Source organism: Pogoniulus pusillus, chromosome 2 (assembly GCF_015220805.1).
Source record: "Pogoniulus pusillus isolate bPogPus1 chromosome 2, bPogPus1.pri, whole genome shotgun sequence".
Taxonomy (NCBI): domain Eukaryota; kingdom Metazoa; phylum Chordata; class Aves; order Piciformes; family Lybiidae; genus Pogoniulus; species Pogoniulus pusillus.
This window is the reverse complement of record NC_087265.1, coordinates 36,208,599-36,227,279: the sequence shown is the minus strand read 5'-3', so window position 1 is coordinate 36,227,279 and position 18,681 is coordinate 36,208,599. Positions and strand designations below refer to the sequence as shown.

The 18,681-nt window shown below is 40.9% G+C and overlaps 1 long non-coding RNA gene across 1 annotated transcript; it reads right to left on the bottom strand.

Moving 5' to 3' along the window:
- Positions 1 to 9,065: 9,065 nt before the first annotated feature.
- LOC135188008 (uncharacterized) lies at positions 9,066 to 16,073 on the bottom strand. Its single transcript, XR_010307536.1, has 3 exons — positions 16,035 to 16,073; positions 11,643 to 11,738; positions 9,066 to 9,531 (listed from the first exon to the last, which is right to left on the bottom strand). It is a non-coding gene; the product is annotated as an uncharacterized LOC135188008 (long non-coding RNA).
- Between the last annotated feature and the right edge of the window lie 2,608 nt (positions 16,074 to 18,681).

Below are 18,681 nucleotides of genomic sequence, written 5' to 3'. Positions count from 1 at the left end.
CTGATAGGTTAAAGAGCTTTTGATGAGAAGGGGGGATAGCAGTTAAAACAACCCTCCTTTGCTTTCTCATGCTGCCATTGCTTTCTCTAAAGCAGGCTAGCAGCTTTGTGCAAAAACCCAGGCTGTATTATGTGAGGTTTTTATATCCTTTTCTTAAGCATCAGTAATCTACATACCTAAAACATAGCTATGTAGATTAAAAACATTACAGAAAGCTGAGAAAAATTAGACAAATTAGTGTATTTGTGGTCTATTCTATATTTGCTATGAGCAAAAACTTGATAAATTTATGTCAGAGAGCTGAGGTTACAATCATTCCTGGTATGTGAGTTTATATTCCTTGTCCCTCCTTTTATGCTTAGATTTCTCTTTCAGATGGCACTAAGCATCCAGTTTCTTTTTGTTTGAATACTGTGGCTTGTCTCTCTCTCTCATGATTTTAAGTTCTTTTTTCTAGTCTGTCTTGGACTTTGTAGATGTACTCATTTCTTTCAAGTTTGTAAAAGGAAAGAATTAACATTTGGCCAAAAGGTGACTCATGAGTCAGAGCTCCATTATCCTCAGTTCATAAGGACTTAAATTCTTGACATACACCTGAATAGAGGAGGAAGACAATAGCTTCCAAGTCAGACTCTTCTGGAAGTTTTACATTAAAATTAAAGAGCTACATTGTGCTTTTATCAGGGTCTTTGACAGTCAAAATGCTCAGGCTATAAATGGATTATGTATGTGACTTAATGCACATAGAATTTTCTCTTGTTATTGCAATATAGATGTGTCTATTACGCTGAAAATTAATGTTGAATGAAATATTAAGTAAAGGAACTTCCAATGAAGTCTTTACCATCTTGTGCTGATTTGGATGCAGAATGCTGCAAGTGTTCATCTGTGTGGTTAGGTCAAAATCAGCCAGTGTCAATGGAAAAACCTCTGGTGGCAGACATGAGCTTGGATCAGGCTCCAAACAGGACAGGCTGTTCTTTGGAGTATATGTTCCATTAGTCATACTCAGAGCATATTTCTGCCATTTATTCGACTTAAATATATTAATTATTTTGCTATGCAATTATCAATAATGAAAAAGCTTTACAACTGCAGGAAACAATAATTTTCACATGGGTCTGTCTTGTACCAAAACACCAAAAAAAAACATTGGTTGCATTAGTTTTTTTTACCTGTAGCTTCAAATTGTGAATCTTTTTAGCTCATTTTTATTCAATGACTTGTATGTTGGATAAAATAAAATCAAAGACTACTTCCTGTCACTCTGCCTTGAGCCACATGCTAATTCTTCCTGTGTTCTTAACTGGTATTTAGATAGCATATATCATGACACAGGAGACTGCACAGCTAGACTGCCAGTGTGTGTTCTCCCAGCTGCACAGCTGCCTCAGGCAAGCTAACTACAGCTTTGAGTTTGTGAGTGGTATGTCAAAGCCATCTATTTATAAATCAAATTAGAAAATGCCTTGGAACTGTAATTTTTCTTTTAAGCTTCACTTGCAGCTATCTAGAAGCTTAGTATTCCATATTCATAGATTTGGTTATAAATTTTAACATGTCTGGAGAATAAAAATAATATATTAAAACACCTAAAAAGAACCCTGTTAAATGATTTAAAAATTGTAATATAAATATCAGTTATTTAAAAGGAAAAAAAAAAATCTGTATACTTCTTTTTCTGCAGGGTGAAATGTGGAGGATGTGAGAGTGCACTAACCAAATAAAGAAAATGCATGTTTATTTTTTCCACTTTCCATAATTTCCAATTGTTACTTTTGAAAAGATGTCTTAATTGTAAAGTGGTATTATGCTTGTTTTAAAGGTTGGAAAAGAGTGGTAAGATGCCTAAGAGAAAGTTTTGACCTTCTTCAGTTTCAAACCAAGATGCACGGTGGTTGATCTTTTAGAAGCTTTAATGGGCTTTATGCTGGTCCAGGTCTTTGCTAGGTATTTATGAGGATCAGGCCCTAGGCAACCTGAAATGAGTATCAATAAAAATGGCATTCAGCATAAATGGAGATCCTTGCTAATGTGGGGATAAGCAACCTTTCAGAATCCACAAAAGAAACACAAGTTCTCCAATGCTTTCCAACTTTCAGATCAACAGACTGTGTTGAAGGGGCCCAGCTATTCTGACTACTTTCTTGGGGCTTGGCTGAATTAGTGGAGTTTAGATCTTGATTACAATAACCAAACTGCATTCATCTCTCGTAGAGTAGTATTTGCATTCATCTCTCGTAGAGTAGTATTTTAGCCTGTAAGTAGCCAGCTTTTGCTCAGCAGAGCCATTCTCTGAACAGTCTGGATGAGGGCATGGAGTCAGTCATCAGCAGGTTTGCAGATGACACCAAGCTGGGGGCAGATGTGGCTGGGTTGGAGGGCAGAAGGGCTCTGCAGCAGGACCTTGACCGCCTGGACAGATGGGCAGAGTCCAATGGGATGGGGTTCAATAGCTCCAAGTGCTGGTGCTGCACTTTGGCCACAGCAACCCCATGCAGAGATACAGGCTGGGGTCGGAGTGGCTGGAGAGCAGCCAGACAGAGAGGGATCTGGGGGTACTGATTGATACCCACCTGAACATGAGCCAGCAGTGTGCCCAGGTGGCCAAGAGAGCCAGTGGCATCCTGGCCTGCATCAGGAATGGTGTGGTCAGCAGGAGCAGGGAGGTCATTCTGCCCCTGTACTCTGCCCTGGTTAGACCACACCTTGAGTACTGTGTTCAGTTCTGGGCCCCTCAATTTAAGAAGGACATTGAGATGCTTGAGCGTGTCCAGAGAAGGGCGACGAGGCTGGGGAGAGGCCTTGAGCACAGCCCTAGGAGGAGAGGCTGAGGGAGCTGGGATTGTTTAGCCTGGAGAAGAGGAGGCTCAGGGGTGACCTTATTGCTGTCTACAACTACCTGAGGGGTGGTTGTGGCCAGGAGGAGGTTGCTCTCTTCTCTCAGGTGGCCAGCACCAGAACGAGAGGACACAGCCTCAGGCTGCACCAGGGGAGATTTAGGCTTGAGGTGAGGAGAAAGTTCTTCACTGAGAGAGTCATTGGACACTGGAATGGGCTGCCCGGGGAGGTGGTGGAGTCGCCGTCCCTGGGACTGTTCAAGGCAGGATTGGACATGGCACTTGGTGCCATGGTCTAGCCTTGAGCTCTGTGGTAAAGGGTTGGACTTGATGATCTGTGAGGTCTCTTCCAACCTTGGTGATACTGTGATACTGTGTGTGAATGAAAAGCTTATAGTTACCCATAGATAGGTGATGTTAGGAGCTTATGCAAACTATTTTGGAAGTGTTTATTAAATAGTAGTCCTTTCTTGCAGATTAATCTCCTATAACTAAGCACTTTAAATATAGACATCACTGTGCCACTTTTAGAACTCTCAGGTTACTTTGTTAAATTATTAACTAGTTTTGATCCTTGGTAGAGGAGTTTTTATAGAAATGAGAACAGGATCTTACTCGCTGGTTATTTTTGGAATGTGCCAACATGAAGGCTTGTACTTGTGATAAGGCTCATGAAGTGTAACAGAATTGTATGGACTTTAACAGAATTACAAAAATGAAAGAAAGAAAAAAATCCCTTTAGATGTAGAGTTCCATCCGGGTTTGGTCCTCACTGTATTTTCTGTTCTGCTTCTGAACTCAGTGGATGCTGAGGCTGTGCAGCAGCTCTTGGTAAGTTTATATCATATTCCAAGGCCCAGCTAGTAGGCTGTAAGTATAGAAGCATGGGAAAAGCTGGTATTTAAGGCTTACAGTATCACCACCAAGGTTGGAAGAGACCTCACAGATCATCAAGTCCAACCCTTTACCACAGAGCTCAAGGCTAGACCATGGCACCAAGTGCCACGTCCAGCCTTGCCTTGAACTGCCCCAGGGACGACGACTCAAATTAATTTGCTTGTAAACATTTTCTACTGTAACATAAGCCATGGGTTAGCAGTAGGCTATATATCATGTTCTCTCTTTTCTCCTGTTTCTTTTATGATTTGCATTAGGGCCTGCAGGTAGAAAAACATTGAGGTCACGTTTTGCTTGAAAACTTGAGAGGAGGAAGGTCTACCTCTAGGAGTATAGCTGATGGATTAACTGTTTGGAAGTCCTTAAGTTCCAAGTCTCCATGATTTGCCTGGAGGACACTAACGTACCTGCTACCTGGCAATTCTAAATCCTGGGAATCTGGAACATGATCAGGCATGGAGAAGTCTGTAACTGACGTCTGACAGATTCTGAGCAGCTCAGCTTATGCATAGGAGAAACAGGCTCTTCCAGAGCTGGAGTTCTGCCCTCCTTGGTAAGCAACTGAAAACAAAGCAAGTCTGTTTTTCTCCAGACTGCAAGGAAATGTAATGCAAGAATATGTCAAAATCCAGCAGAAAATTGAATTATCTTTCTCTGGAGCACAATGTATCTGTTGTGACCGATGAAGGGTGGTGTAACAAATGCGAGTTGAGAGCACATGGGTGTGTCTCTTCATCCTAGGTCATACAGCATTACTTTCTCCAAATAAGCTTCAAAGTCTCTGCTTTAAATCTTTGTCTTGGTTCCAATTTAAATTCCCAGAGACTCTAATAAAATTTGATAGAACCAATAACAATTTGTAGAGTGCCTTTCCCTCCCTTCCCAACAGAAGGGAGTTAGAAGTAGAGAGGAAAGGTAAGCACACCCAAATAAATCAATCTCACTCGATTTGGAAGTTTAAAAAGAGGAAAAAAAAAAGAGAAAAGTTTGACAAAAAAGAAAAGTATCTGAGGTAGGGAAGTTTACAAAAGTTATAGGGAAGGAAGAATAGCAAAATACAAAATATATACATACAACCCGAGTTTGTGATGGTGGCTTTGTCTGCCTCGTGGGTGATGGCCACATGGCATGCAGGGAGTGGAGTGCTGCGGAGAGATGGAGAGAGAGATGGAGAGAGAGATGGAAAGAGAGATGCAGAGAGAGATGCAGAAAGAGAGAGGAACAGGAAGTCCCCGTGCTTTTATGGGACAGGAAGGGGGGCAGTGGGCTAACCATCACCTAGTGATGTTCAGACCCATCCCTGGGGAGGGGTCAAGATCCCTAGGGTCAGGTTCAGGGTTACTCCCCCTGGAGTGTTAACCCTCTACAATCTTACATGCCTGTTCCTGTTTCCCTGTTCAGATGGTTACTCATGTATTTGATGAGCAAGAATGGATATCATTATGGTGATTTGAGAAATCCCTGAGAACTTCCATTACATGGCCATTTTTTCCTGCTAGAGTTAGTACATCCAAAGTTACAATTTAGGCTTCAGTAACATGGTTCTCTGTGTTGTGTTAATGCTGTGGTGTGTTTTCACTTGTCCTTTTTGAACTATGCAAAATGAGATTTTATTTTTAATGGAAAATCACTGAATTTCAGAAGTGTATATGGATAGATGCCTTGTGTAGTTTATATAGGGAAATGATCTTTTGACATTGGCAGGGCACATTCAGCAGATGGCTGGGGAGAATCTGATCCTCTCCCTCCTGGCACCCAGTGTGCTAATTACTATGTGCCTTGAGCAAGCAGCCTTCTAGATATTCAACCACCTTTTTTGGGAGCAGAAATTTCTGCTGCTGAGGATAATAGAAAGATCCTAATTTAAATTCCTCGAGGACATTTTTACTGTAAAAATGGAGGGGAGGGGGGGGGGGGGGGGAAGGTAAGAAATCTCTTCTCCTAGTCAGGTTTGGCAGAAAAAGTGGGAAGAGATTACAATTGGTTCCATCAAAACAAAAGTCAGTTTTCAGGGGAAGCAGCGGAGGCTCCCTCTGTCTTTCTTCTAAACCCACCATCTGAGACCTGTGAAAGACAGGGTATGAGGCTGGCTGGCTGAACATTTGGTGCTACTTGTCTGTTATCTGCAGTTCCATTGAAGCGACAAAGTAGCAGTGCAGCAGACGACTGAAAATGAAGGCATTAGAAACATTACTTCCCTGATCTGGGAACATCGCTCAACGAGATCTGAGATACTCCACCATGAAAGCAACAGAGAGGTCTTGTGCACCCAGAGCTTTTCATAAAGAGGAGGCATCCCTAATGCCCAGAGTTCTCATTTGCACATGCCTCCATTCCAAAAGCAAGATGAAGGAAGACAAGGGAGGGGAAAGACAAAAGATAGTGGCTCTCACCCTTGCATCTTTGGACACCCAATTGCTATGGCTTCCAAGCCCTTCTTTGCCCCTGCCCCAGACTTAGCATGGTACTAAGTGTGAAAGGTGATCTGGCTGCCACAATAAGTCTTCTGTAGGGGTTACTGGTGCCTGATTTGGCCATTAAGAAGGAGCTCAGAAATTTGGAGAGTTGCTGACCAGTGTCTCCAGCCTGGAGATGGCAGTAAGAGTGGAGAAGGAGCTCAGTGCCTTGCCCACATATCTAGCTGTGCGTGTGTGATATGGAGCCTTCTGGGTTATTGGGAGGGAGCCATTCACCTGGGAGCCTCCTTGTCATTACATTTCAAGTAAAGGTCATCAGGCCTAAACCCTGCAGGCGTGGGTCATGATGCTTAGCACTTCTCCCTGTGCACATCTCTGTCAAGATGTCTCTTGCCAAACAAACCTCTTCATCCCTGCCCAAACCTGTGCCCCAAAGGGGAATGCCCACGTGGCAACCCAGCCTCTGGAGAGACAAGAGTTGTGAGCTCCTCCAAGCTTCTCTGTAGCAGTAAGCCAGTTGGAATCTCCCTACGCACAGGTTAAATGGGCAATACTGACCTGTTCTGGATCATATGGTGGCATCAGGGGAAAAAAATTCCAAATGGGCGATTATTAGTTATCAGACAGCTCTGCTTTTTAGAAGTTCAAATTCTTATCACCTGCTGGTTGCCATCTTAATACTCTAATATGCCAGCTGCTAAAACTTCTGTGATGACTCTTCCCACTTGGTCTCATTTATGCTCATGGTGATGCTGGTGGAGAAGCTCCTGGGTTCTATTGCCCGGGTCTGTGTTGCACTGAAGGAGACCTTACAAGGTCCATTACCAGAACTACGAGGGGAGCAGCTGAGAAGCAAACGAGGCAGCCAAAGCTGTAGTAACGTGCTTTATTCTGCACATTCAGGGAGAATTCCCCTGCTGTGTGAGCAGATTATTTCCTCAGTGACCTAGTTGTATGAATAAAAAAGTCTTTCCCCATCATAACTACAGCAATAGAGAATTTTATTAATGTTTGCCAGTATTTTAAAAAAAGGTTACTGTGTCTTAATTTTACTAGGGTGCTTTAAAACTTATAAGATCTTCATGGAAGTTAGGAGATAGCTTGTGATCGGCTGTCAGCCCTAGGTACATGCCTCTTCTAGAAATGAGTCTGTAGGGATGACTCAGACTTGGCAGCCCAACAAAGATGTTCCCTTTGTAAAACAGTTACATCTGAAAATATAAGACTATTTCTTCGTTGCTGCCTTGGAGGGAGTGGAGACTGTTAGGATGATCATGAATATATTAAATTTGATCTCTGCAGTTCAGCTGCATGACAGCTTGTGTAAGACAAATATCATTTTATACCCCAGCTGGATAAGCACATTAGTGCTTCCAGGAGAGATTCTAGTTTTGGCTCTGCGACTCACTGCCTTTACACATACGTCTGGGACCCAAAAGGGTTTCAGAAGCCAGCATTTAAATGTCACTTTAAGCCTGTTCATGTACTTCTCTAAGCCTAGACTGAGGGCTGTTACCATATGCCCACAGCTGTAAGATGTGCTCTCACACTAGTAATTATTAAATATACTTGGAAACCAGGGCAAGTTTTCAAGCTCCTGGTGATAAGCAGTGCTATTTGACACTGCTCTGGGTGCTGTGCTGCAATGCAGAATGGCAAAGTCAAGTTTAAAACAACATATGTCAACAAAATAGGGTCAACCTGCAGCTATCACAGAAAAGGCTGGCATTTGTATGTTGAGTGACCAGCCTTCCCAAAGAAGACAGAATTGTATGGGTTTCTTGTGGTTGTTAATTGGCAAAATGATGTAAGAGAGATGATAAAACTGATTATGTTGCTTTCATTCTAAACATTAACAAAAAAAAAAGTTATTACAGTGATGCTCTTTGTCCATATCCATTCAGCTTTTATTATTTCACTCATAAAGATTGTAGGTAGTTTAGTGTTGTGGAAGATGGTTGTGTTTGGTAAAGAGTCACTGAATCAATGGAAGGTTGTGGCTGTTGATAACCAGTTTTCTAAAAGAAAAGTCAATTTATCTATAGGCAGAATGAGGGGGGAAAAGACTTCTTTTTTGTGTGCTTAGCAGGATCTCTTTGGTGAATAGCAGTTTCATTGGTTATGTAACAGGGTTGGAGAACAACATAAATTATAGGATGAGGTTAAAATAATATTAAAAAGTACAGGTAAAACATTGCTGAGTGGGAAGGGCATTGGATTGATTTGTCCTCCAGGGGTCCAACATTGGATTGTGAGGTTAATCTGCTTTTTACTGTTAGGCATGTTCCTCTGCTCTTCAATGCTTCTGTCCACCAAGCTCTATCAGTTGGAGGGTATTTTATTTATTTATTTAAGACATTATCTTGCACTGTAAGCTCCTCATGTATGAGGTGCTTGAACATGTCCAGAGAAGGGCAGCAAGGCTGATGGGGAGGCTGGAGCACAGCCCTATGAAGAGAGACTGAGGGAGCTGGGGTTGTTCAGCGTGGATAAGAGGATGCTCAGGGAAGACCTCATTGCTCTCTACAAGTACCTGAAGGGAGGTTGTACCCATGTGGGGTTGGTCTCTTCTCTCAGGCAATCAGTGACAGAACAGGATGACACAGTCTCAAGTTGTACCAGGGTATGTTTAGGCTGGATGTTAGGAAGAAGCTCTTCACAGAAAGAGTGATTGGCATTAGAATGGGCTACCCAGGAAGGTGGTGAAGTCACTGTCCTTGGAGATGTTTAAAAGGAGACTGGATGAAACATTTGGTGCCATGGTTTAGTTAATTAGAAGGTATTAGGTGATAGGCTGGCCTCAGTCTCAAAGGTCTTTTCCAGCCTGGTTAATTCTGTGATCAGCATATGAGAAGAGTAATAAGAACAAATCAAGCTCCTGTGACTAAATTCTTTGTTTTGCAGCCCCATGATGCAAATGTGTTGTATGCATTTGTTATGGGAAAAGGGTTTGGTCTGAAACCTTTCTTAAGAGAGGTGACATTTCTTTTTGATTTTGGCTCTTGCTCAGCCTTGTAATGCTTTGATTACCAAAAAACTGGTACTTTTCAGTTACAAGTAGAAACAGCTAATTTTCTGAATTTGCCTACAAAAAGGAAATATTTTCTGCTGCAAGTTAATGCATTCTTACAGTTTCCCTAATATTTGCACAACACTAACTGTGATACTGTAGTTGGTGCAACTAAATCTTAACTGGAGGTGTGAACTCTTTTGGTGATCTCACCACAAGCAGTAGCAGGCACCACTTTGCCATGCCACTTTAGCTTTCCAGCAAGAAGTTTTTCTGACGTTGTTAAGCATTGAAGCATTTGATTTGTCAAAGTAACAGTCTTCAGAAAGGAAGTGTCAACCTCTTTTGTTTATGGGGCTTCTGGTTCCTACATGTAAAAAAGAGGGTGAAGAGAATGAGGAGCTGAAAGATGCTTGAAGTTTGAAAATTTCTTAGCTGCAAGATATGGATGGAACTTAAGAGAGAAAAGCAAATTAATTCCCTGTAAGACCCAGTTTTCTAAGTAATAGAAAAAGTTATTCTTGTAGTATGGGTTTGAGTAATAAAGATGTTCTTTGTGTGGGGTAGCATAGGATCACTAATGCTTTATCAATCGTGTGTGCTAAAAAGATATTTCATACAGAATAAAATAATGTTGCTTTAATTTCCAAGGAAATCGTACCAAAAATGCCACATTTCCATAGTAACAGCAAATAATGCATATTTGAACTTATACTTAACCAGTGGGATAAGCAACTCCAGGAAATAATGGGGAACACAAGCACAGAGAGAAATAATAAGATCCTTAAAGAGTGACTAAGTGCAAGTTCATGTGGGCGAGAGGAAGAATGGAAGCAGTGGGGTAAAGGGCATAATTTCACATCCCCCATGTATATGTTCTTGGCTGTGTGTGGCTCTTGAGTGTGTGAGAGAGGAGTATCCACTTCCATGGTTGTGAGGGTTTTTTTGTGCTCTAGAGAATCATGGCCAAGATGCTTGTCCAGAAAATTAGCAAGAAGATTGAGGGGTGCATACTACTTCAGAAAACAGCATTTGGGTGTTATTTGCTTTGTAAAAAGCTGGAAAAGCAAAAGTAGTAATCTCCTGAAGTGTCTGCTGCATTATGGCACAAGCAGTTCAAATCTAGTAAAATATTTAGCTGTGACTCTTTCTGTGCCTTTAGCTTTCTATGTGGTTTTGAAAATTTACTGGAGCTTCTTTAGCAAGTAAAGATCTGCTCAAGGAATTAATAGTATAAATCATGCAAAGCACTCACTGGGATCTGTGCTTACTTTTGATGCAGTGCTACGAAATAACATTACCAGATGCTGGTTTTGGCAGGTGAGAACCATCAAATCTATGACTGATCTCTCTAAAATTTGGAACCCACTAGGTCCAGACTGCCTGGTGGGGAGAAGCTGAAAGAGGACTTTGCTTGGTTTGACTTATGGAAAAAGAGACCTCACAACACACAGAGTGTTATCAGGAAATATAGGTTTAATGAGCGCTGGGTGACAAGGGGAGGTCCTTGTCCAAAGCCTTTGCACACCTTCACCTTGTTCAGGTAGGATATTTATTCTGCAAAATCATACATATTCAGTACAGAGATAGAGTTATTAGACTAGTTCTGGGAATAGGTGGAGTTATTACAATCCTGGGACTTAGTTCCATAATGCCCTACCTCTTTACGCATGCTCATCGCCACCTGGTGGTCACCCTTTGGGAGGAAGGTCGATCTCTTCCTCACTCCGACCTTTCTACCTTTTGCCCACCTGGCATCAGTTGTGGGCCACATTCTTGGCTGGAGTCTCCTACGTTCTCCTCTCTGAATACAATATTCTTGGTCTCCATGAGAGTGTTTCAACACCCTCTGAAGCTTAATCCCACCTCCTTTGTGTTTATCTGATTGATGATGCTTTATATCAGTGCTTACACAGTTAATGATTTAACTGGGTTCCTACACTCTGTGTTCTCTATCCCTTTTCCCATATCAGGTTGTACATCAGACTTCTGAGGAAATTCATTTAGGAGGTCTTTGATGGCGTGGATAACACAATACCAATCTGTGATCCACATTCAACAGTGAAAGCTCTTTAGTGGGGAAAAAAGTATACTTTAGTATGTTGGGGGCATCCTAGGACTTCAGTGCAACACTTTCATAATACTTTGCATTGATTTTTCTTTAAAATTCAGATGGTCTCTCTAGAGAAATGATGGTTAAATATTTTAGGCCTTCCAGAGAAGCCACTGCTAAATCCTAGATACATCTTCAAATAGAAATCTTTCAGGATGGTGTTTTTAATTTCTAATTCATCTCTATGCCTAATTAGGATAGAAGCAGGGGAACCAGTCCAAGTTTTTCACTGGAGAAAAGGCAAGATGCCCAACTGGATATAGTGGCTTTTTTTTATCCCTCCACTTCATAGAGCTGCATTTTATGAAAACTCCAGCATTTTCCCCATCTGACTAACAGTGCTGATTCTCAGCATTTTTACCTACCTTTTATATCACAGGATGGCAGCAGCTTCAATAATGGTCTCTCTGATGAATGCAAGACTGTATAGAAATCTCTTTCCTGAGTAGCAGCCTCAGAACCTACAAATTATTGTGGGTTAGTTTGGTTTTGGGTTTTGTTTTTATGAACATAAGAAAATAAACTGTTAACACCTTTAAATCCTTCATAGACATGCCCACAGAACAAGCTTCCAAGCAGCAATAGCTGTAGCTATAAAGTTCCTTTTCCTGATGAAGTTTAGTAGCTTAGTCCTGTGTTGTACTGGCATGGCCAGGATCCTTTTGCTTCTTAAACTAATTCACTCCTTGCTGTCTAGGGCACCTTTGTGCTGAAGATATCCTTATTTTTTTAATCTACAGTCTCAAGAAATTTTCACTTATCACTTGAGCTTAGATAGTGTAAGCATCACAAATCTGGTCATTTCTACCAGCAGGGCTATTAATGCTAGGGTTGGCACAAGAATAAATGAGTTTTCGTGAAGCATGAATAAATTTAGGCTGGGAAGTAGAAGGACTCTACTTAGTGATTCTAACAATGAGCTTCCAGAACAGCCTTCCAGTGGTACTAGAAGGGCAAAACCTCCGATTACTTTTAAATGAAATGTGTGAAAGGAACTCTGTGATGGAATAGCCAGTGGTGGCTGAGAGCTGGACTTGATGACTCAGGAGATCCATCACGGCCCTTTTGTACCCTGTATGTGCGCAAGTGGGTCAGAAAGAGTGAGAATATCTTCCCTCCCATTTGCAAAGTTGCACTGCAGTCTGCCCTTTTTTTAGAACCTACCCCTTGGAAGTGTTTGATCAGCTGTGGCAAGTCCTTGGGATGTGACGTCCATGTATTTAGTTTGAAGGTAGTATAAACCAAAGCACATATTTAAGTAAGATCTCCCCTGCTACCCTACCTTACTTTCCTGACACTACTTTTACATTTTAACTCGTAAGAGTGAAACAAGCTATCAAGGAGCAGTTTGATGTCACAGCCACAGATAGTGCTTGCTTATTAGAAGAGCAGCTTTTTCTCTTCTTTTTAAAATCTCTTGGCATATGTTTTACTTGCTGAGCATCAGAACAGCTAACAAATATGTTCTAACCAGCCTCATTGACCAGCATGCTGCTGCTCTCTTAAGAAACCGGACAATATTGTGACTATTTGGAACCTTTAGTATCATATTTCCATTGATGGCAAAAATACATCACTGCAGTATCTTTTATACAATGACTTGCATGCAGTTGCTTAAATGCTGCTGAAGAGCCCTACTAAACAATTTGTAAAATCCTTTGGATATGAATGCTTTAATTAACTCAGTGTGTATTCAGGTGTAGTTCTGAAATGAACCTGGTGTGGTTTATTCAGAATATTTTTTTCCTGCAATCAGAAGTAGGTTAATGATGCTGTTTCGCCTGGATACAAACTGATCTGCAATTAACAAGACTTCTGACTCATTTGCTTTTATCAGTACAGCACTGTGTTATCTTCTCTTCCTTGCTGAACGTTGACAACATATATTCTTTTTATCATCTTACTTGCTTCACTTGACCTTATAAATAACATTTCACAATGCTGAGGGGAGTGGGATGGAAAGTATATACTAATTACTATAAATATTCTAAGCTGGAGTGCTGGAACATGAGATGGAGTTCATTTGTGTAGTATCACTGGTGAGAGGAGTAGTTAATGATGCACATGCAGATCTTGGTGAGTGACAGCTCTGATAGAAAAGTGACATTTTCACTGTATTCTATTTTATAGCATTACTGTGTTTAAAATGTTGTACATTGTCTCACTCTTGTACATGGAAGGGAAAATCTGGTTTTAGGGTTCTGTTGAACTGTTAAGTAACAGAAGAAAGCACTTCCTGTGAAGAGCATGGAAATAAAGAAGGTAGAAAAGTGAAGAGCAGTGTAAACCCTGTTCTATTAGACCAACGGTTTGGAAAGCAATGCTTCTAAGAATGCCGGGCTGGAAGGGTCCTCAAGGATCATGTGGTCCAACTTTTCTAGGCAATAGCAAAGCCAAAATGAGCTGCCCCAGCATCCTGTCAAGTTGACTCTTAAAACTCTCCAGTATAGAGAACTCCACTGCTTTCCTTGAGAGATTATTCCAACATCTGACTGTGCTCGTGGGGAAACACTTTCTTCCAGAGTGCAATGGGCATGTCCCCAGCAGTAACTTTTCCCCATCACTCCTCCTTCTCTTTTCCACAGGACTCCATGTAAAAAGGAAGTCTTCATCATCCTGGTAGCCACCCTTTATGCACTGGTCCATGATAAGGTATCCCCTCAGCCTTCTCCAAGATGAACAATCCCAGCTCTTTCAGCTTCTTCTTGCATGGCAAGGTTTCCAGTCCTCTTATTACTCTTGTGGCCCTTCTCTGTATACTTTCCTGCCTACCTACATTTTTTTGTGCAGCAGGGGCCAAAACTGTAGGCAGTGCTCCAGGTGCTGTATGACCAGCACTGAGTAGAGTGGGACAATAACTTAATCTCTGCTAGTAATGCCCTTGTTGATGCAATCCAGTGTCCTGTTGGCTTTCTTTGCCACTAAAAGTTTTCTGGTGTAGTGAACAGATTTTCCTCTAATCAGAGTCCAGATACCCAACTTCTTTATTTTAGAAGATTAAAAATAATTATATTTTACAAATATATATGACCCAATTCCTTCATGTAGAGACAAAATGTAAGTGTGTGTTAAATTGCAGAACAAGGGAGAGAAAGGGCAAGAAAAAGAAATCCACGGAAGCAGAGAATGAAACAGCAAGTTGTACTTGTCTTTCCAAAATGCTTAATTAAACCTGGAATCAAGTTTATTATGTTTCCATCTTCCTTTTCAGGCTGGTTTCCCTCCCCGGGGTAGTGTACTGTGAAAACACCAGTTACAAGCTATACAGGATTCCTCTATTGGCAATATGAAATTTTCAGTGGAAAAAATGCTAACTTTAAGATAGTTGAATGAACCATCAGAATTCCCCTACATAAGCGTAAAGGGTTAACCCTCCTGGGATAGTGGTCTTGACCCTGCCCCCAGGTCCTCCTGACTCCTCCCCAGGCATGGGTCCAAACACTACCAGGTGTGGTGGTTAGCCCATCCCAATTGCTGTCTGGCCCCTGTTTCTCTCTTGCCCTGCCTTCCTGCATCACCATCCTGTTTCCTGCTACTCCATTTTTACCATGTGCCCATCAATCCCTGAGGCAGACAAAACCCATCGCCATTAAATCTGACTGTATTTACACATTCTGTATCTTGTTTTCTCTTCCCTATACCTTTTATAACTCCCCTACCTCAAATACCTTTTATTTATTGTTAAAATGTTCTCTTTTAACTTCCAAATCCAAGTGAGGCTTTATTTGAGTGTGTTTAACCTTTCCTCTCTACATCTAATTCCCTTTCTTTGAAACAAGAGGGGAAAGAGGGAAAGGCATCTTATAAATTGTTATATATGCTTGAGTCTCTGGGAGGTTTAAACTAGAACTGAGACAATAAGTTTGGAATGATGTTAACAGGCGCCTTGGAACAAGCCCTGTCCTACAGAAAAGAAGAATCTCCTCCAAGGAGAATGACATTTTACATGCCAGCCTGAATTTCAGCAAAAGGCTTCACCCTGGCTACAGCCAAGAGAAGATCTTGTCTAATCTTCATTAAGCACCTACATTTTTTGTTGCTACTGTTGTCACTCCTTTGGAATTTTAAGTCATAAACCACTGAATCTTACGGGGTGCATAAGAGTGCTGAAAAACAGACTTACAGACTTTGGAATATGACTTGTGCAGTAGCTTTATACCTTTACCCACCTGGGAACAAATAAATGTATTTTCCAACCAACCCAGAGAGTATGTGAAAAGTTGCACCTTGCAGTCATAATGGTGTGAAATGAGACTGCTTAGTTTATATGAAAGTTACCTTTTGAAGCAGAAGCACACGTGGTTTGAGATAACAACTTATAAAAACCTCTAGCTGTCAGGCAGCTTCATGAAGTAAAATCCTGAACCACATCATAGTCATCTGATTTCCTGACCTGTCTTAACAGAGCCAGGATTTCACTCAGTACTGAATAAAGCTAGCTTTAACTCAGTTACAAAACAAGATAGAATTTTAGCTACTCTGACATAAAAGAGTGTCAATGAGATTTGATTTTTATTTTGTTTTCCTTGTTAGGGATTCTCAGACATTCCTTCCATACTAATTCAGGGCTTCTCAAAACATTTCACAGATTCATTCATGTACAGCTATAAAAGTGAGCAGAAAGAAGCAGCTAAGCATAGAGGAGCTCAGCTTAAGTAAAGATGCTTAGCCCACACCCATGACCAACATTAGAATGACTATCAACACTGTTCCTAGATCCCACTCCCATTCACCCAGCATGCATCATGAGGACTCACCAGTGATGGCAGGAGAAAGATCCTTCTCCCTGCTCAGGTACCTCTTAGAGCTTATACTTTTCCTGGTGTGGATTATGAAGGGGGGGGTGGGAGGGGAGAGGGCAAAGTGGTCACACCTGGGGTGGGAGGAGGACTCAGGTGTTCTGGGTGCTTGCTTCAGAAGTATCTAGAGCCAATGCTCTGTTTCTTGAATCTGTCTCATGTGTTTATTGCATTACTGCAACACTTAACTTCAGGCCTCCCTTCTCTCCCCAGTTGCTGAAAAGTATTCAAAGAACGTAAAATAAACAGAATAAATGAAAAAGTACTTATTTTTCTGACTAAATGCTGGGTTGCTGCTGCACTGTTAGGTGGTGGGATGCGTAGCAAGAGATGGTCATGTTCTAAGAAAATTTTGTAATAGCCTTCATGTAGAAATATGCTCTTTGGCACTAATTACTGAGGAGCTCTTTGAAAATAGATGAACAAGGAGAATTGGTGAGTATTCAAACATGTATGATTAGAAACCAGTTGTATTAATGCAACATATTGTTCATTGCAATTACCAGGTTTCTTCCAAGTATAAATTATCCATACTTAACGCTGCATGTGATATAAGATAAGGAAATAGGAATGGCATGAAGTTCCAGTGCAGCTTTGTCTTAGCTGTTAACCCTAAGTTGAGAAACAGAGAACGGCCAACACCTTCTGCATGCAAATTAAATGTTGTGTGGATTAGTTAAGTGCCAGTTAATGAGGTTCTATTGTTTGATGTGTCCCCAGTGTAATTACTGCTTTTTAGAACTGCAGTGTTCTTGATATCCCTGCTAGAGCTGTTATAGTTCTTCTATTATTTACAGCACTGCCTGGGTTATTTGCTGTTGCTAATCAAAAAGAAATTTCTTGATCAGTTCTGTCATTTTGTCCTGTGTCTGTACAGCACAGAGCAGAGCAGGACCTTGGCCTATTGCTGAGTCTGCTAGTAATACAAATAAATTATAATCATACTTGTCTGCTGCACTCATCTGAGAACAGAGTTCAGCAACGGTTGCTTCTTCTCAGCTGATCCCATTGCTTGTTGTCCTTATGGCATTATACCCTTCATCAGCTACCTGTTAATATGAAAGCAACTAGGGATGTCTTCTTATGCTTAGTCCAGTCCTGAGCTGCCCAATTGGTACTACCTGTTAATATGAAAGCAACTATGGATGTCTTCTTATGCTTAACCTTCTGTTAAACTGCATATTTGATACTGTGGTTTCCTTTTCTGTAATGATCACCACTGTTATAAAATACCCAGAGCTCTTATGGCATCCTTGCAAAGATTTTTTTGACAAATCAAGTCACCATGTTTGTGTCCCCTGAACTTGTCTCCTTCAAATCCCATCTGCAAAAGAACTGTTCCTCTTTCTACTAAAACTGTAAACAGTTGTTTGAGGAATATCCAAGAATACCCTACCTGCCCAAGTGTTAGATAAGAGACTGCCGTTGAAATCGAGAAACTTTATTTCCTAGTGCGACATAGTCTTATTGTGCTCACTCAGCCTTGGCAACGACAAAGTTTTTTAAAACCATATTCTACACAGACATTTTCCCAAATCAACTGATATGCTGACTCTTTCAGGTGATTTCAGAAAAGGGTTGGAAGGTTGTGTCTTCACCACCAGGTTAATAGAGCCTGGACTAACATTTCCCTCTTGGCTGTCAATATGAACAGCCAAGGCTAATATTGGCAGTTTTGCATCTGAAGTGTTTTTCATTTGAACTGCAGCCTTACAAAATTTCATCCCATGTCCTCACTGTCCCACATCCTGATAAAAGGGGACTGGATTTAAAAGCTCTGGGCAATCATCTGGAGATGTGATGTAGAATTAAGTCATCCAGATTGAAAGTATGTATATATCTTGGATAGTATGCTTTTGCTCCATAGCCAGTCTTGAAGCAGCAGCTATCAGCAGTTTTCTGTGTGACTCTGACTCAGATGTTTCAGCTTATTCTATTTGATACCGATATGATAACTCACATTTCTGGTATTTTGTTTTCAGGTATCTGACACACAGTCTATCTGGGATTATTTCATGGTGTATTTTAAAGATAAAAGCAGGTTTAAAAAAAAAGGCAGCTGTCATTCCTAGTGAGGTATTTCATCTTAAGCTGATTATGCTCTGTGAAATGCACATGACCATCTGAAGGTTTGTAGCATGTTTATGAAACACAGCTTGAATTACATGTACTGGGACTGGGAGATTAGGCATGTCTCCTTCAGGTGATTATTCAGGTGATTATTTCAGCTGCAGACTTGTACATGCATTAAAAGAACCTTAGAAAATCTTTGCCATTAGATAGTCTTTTAGAAAGAGCCAGTTATTATTTTCAGTATTTTCTCCCCTTAAAATCTTGACAGCAAAAATAACAATAATTAGCTTCAGAAAGGTGTTCCTAGCATTCAATGTTGCTACACTCATTTCCTTGTTGCAGTGAAAGTTTCTGGTTTGGGTTTATTTGAGGCTTTTTTAAATATATATAATTGTATGGCCATTTTACTGTTATATTATTTGCTCCTAATTTTTATTTTAATTATATTTATTTTAGTTCTAGATGCACTAACTGGTCCTTTGATCTGTTTATGTTTATGGAGAGAGACAGGAGCTGCTATTTGTTGCAGTGT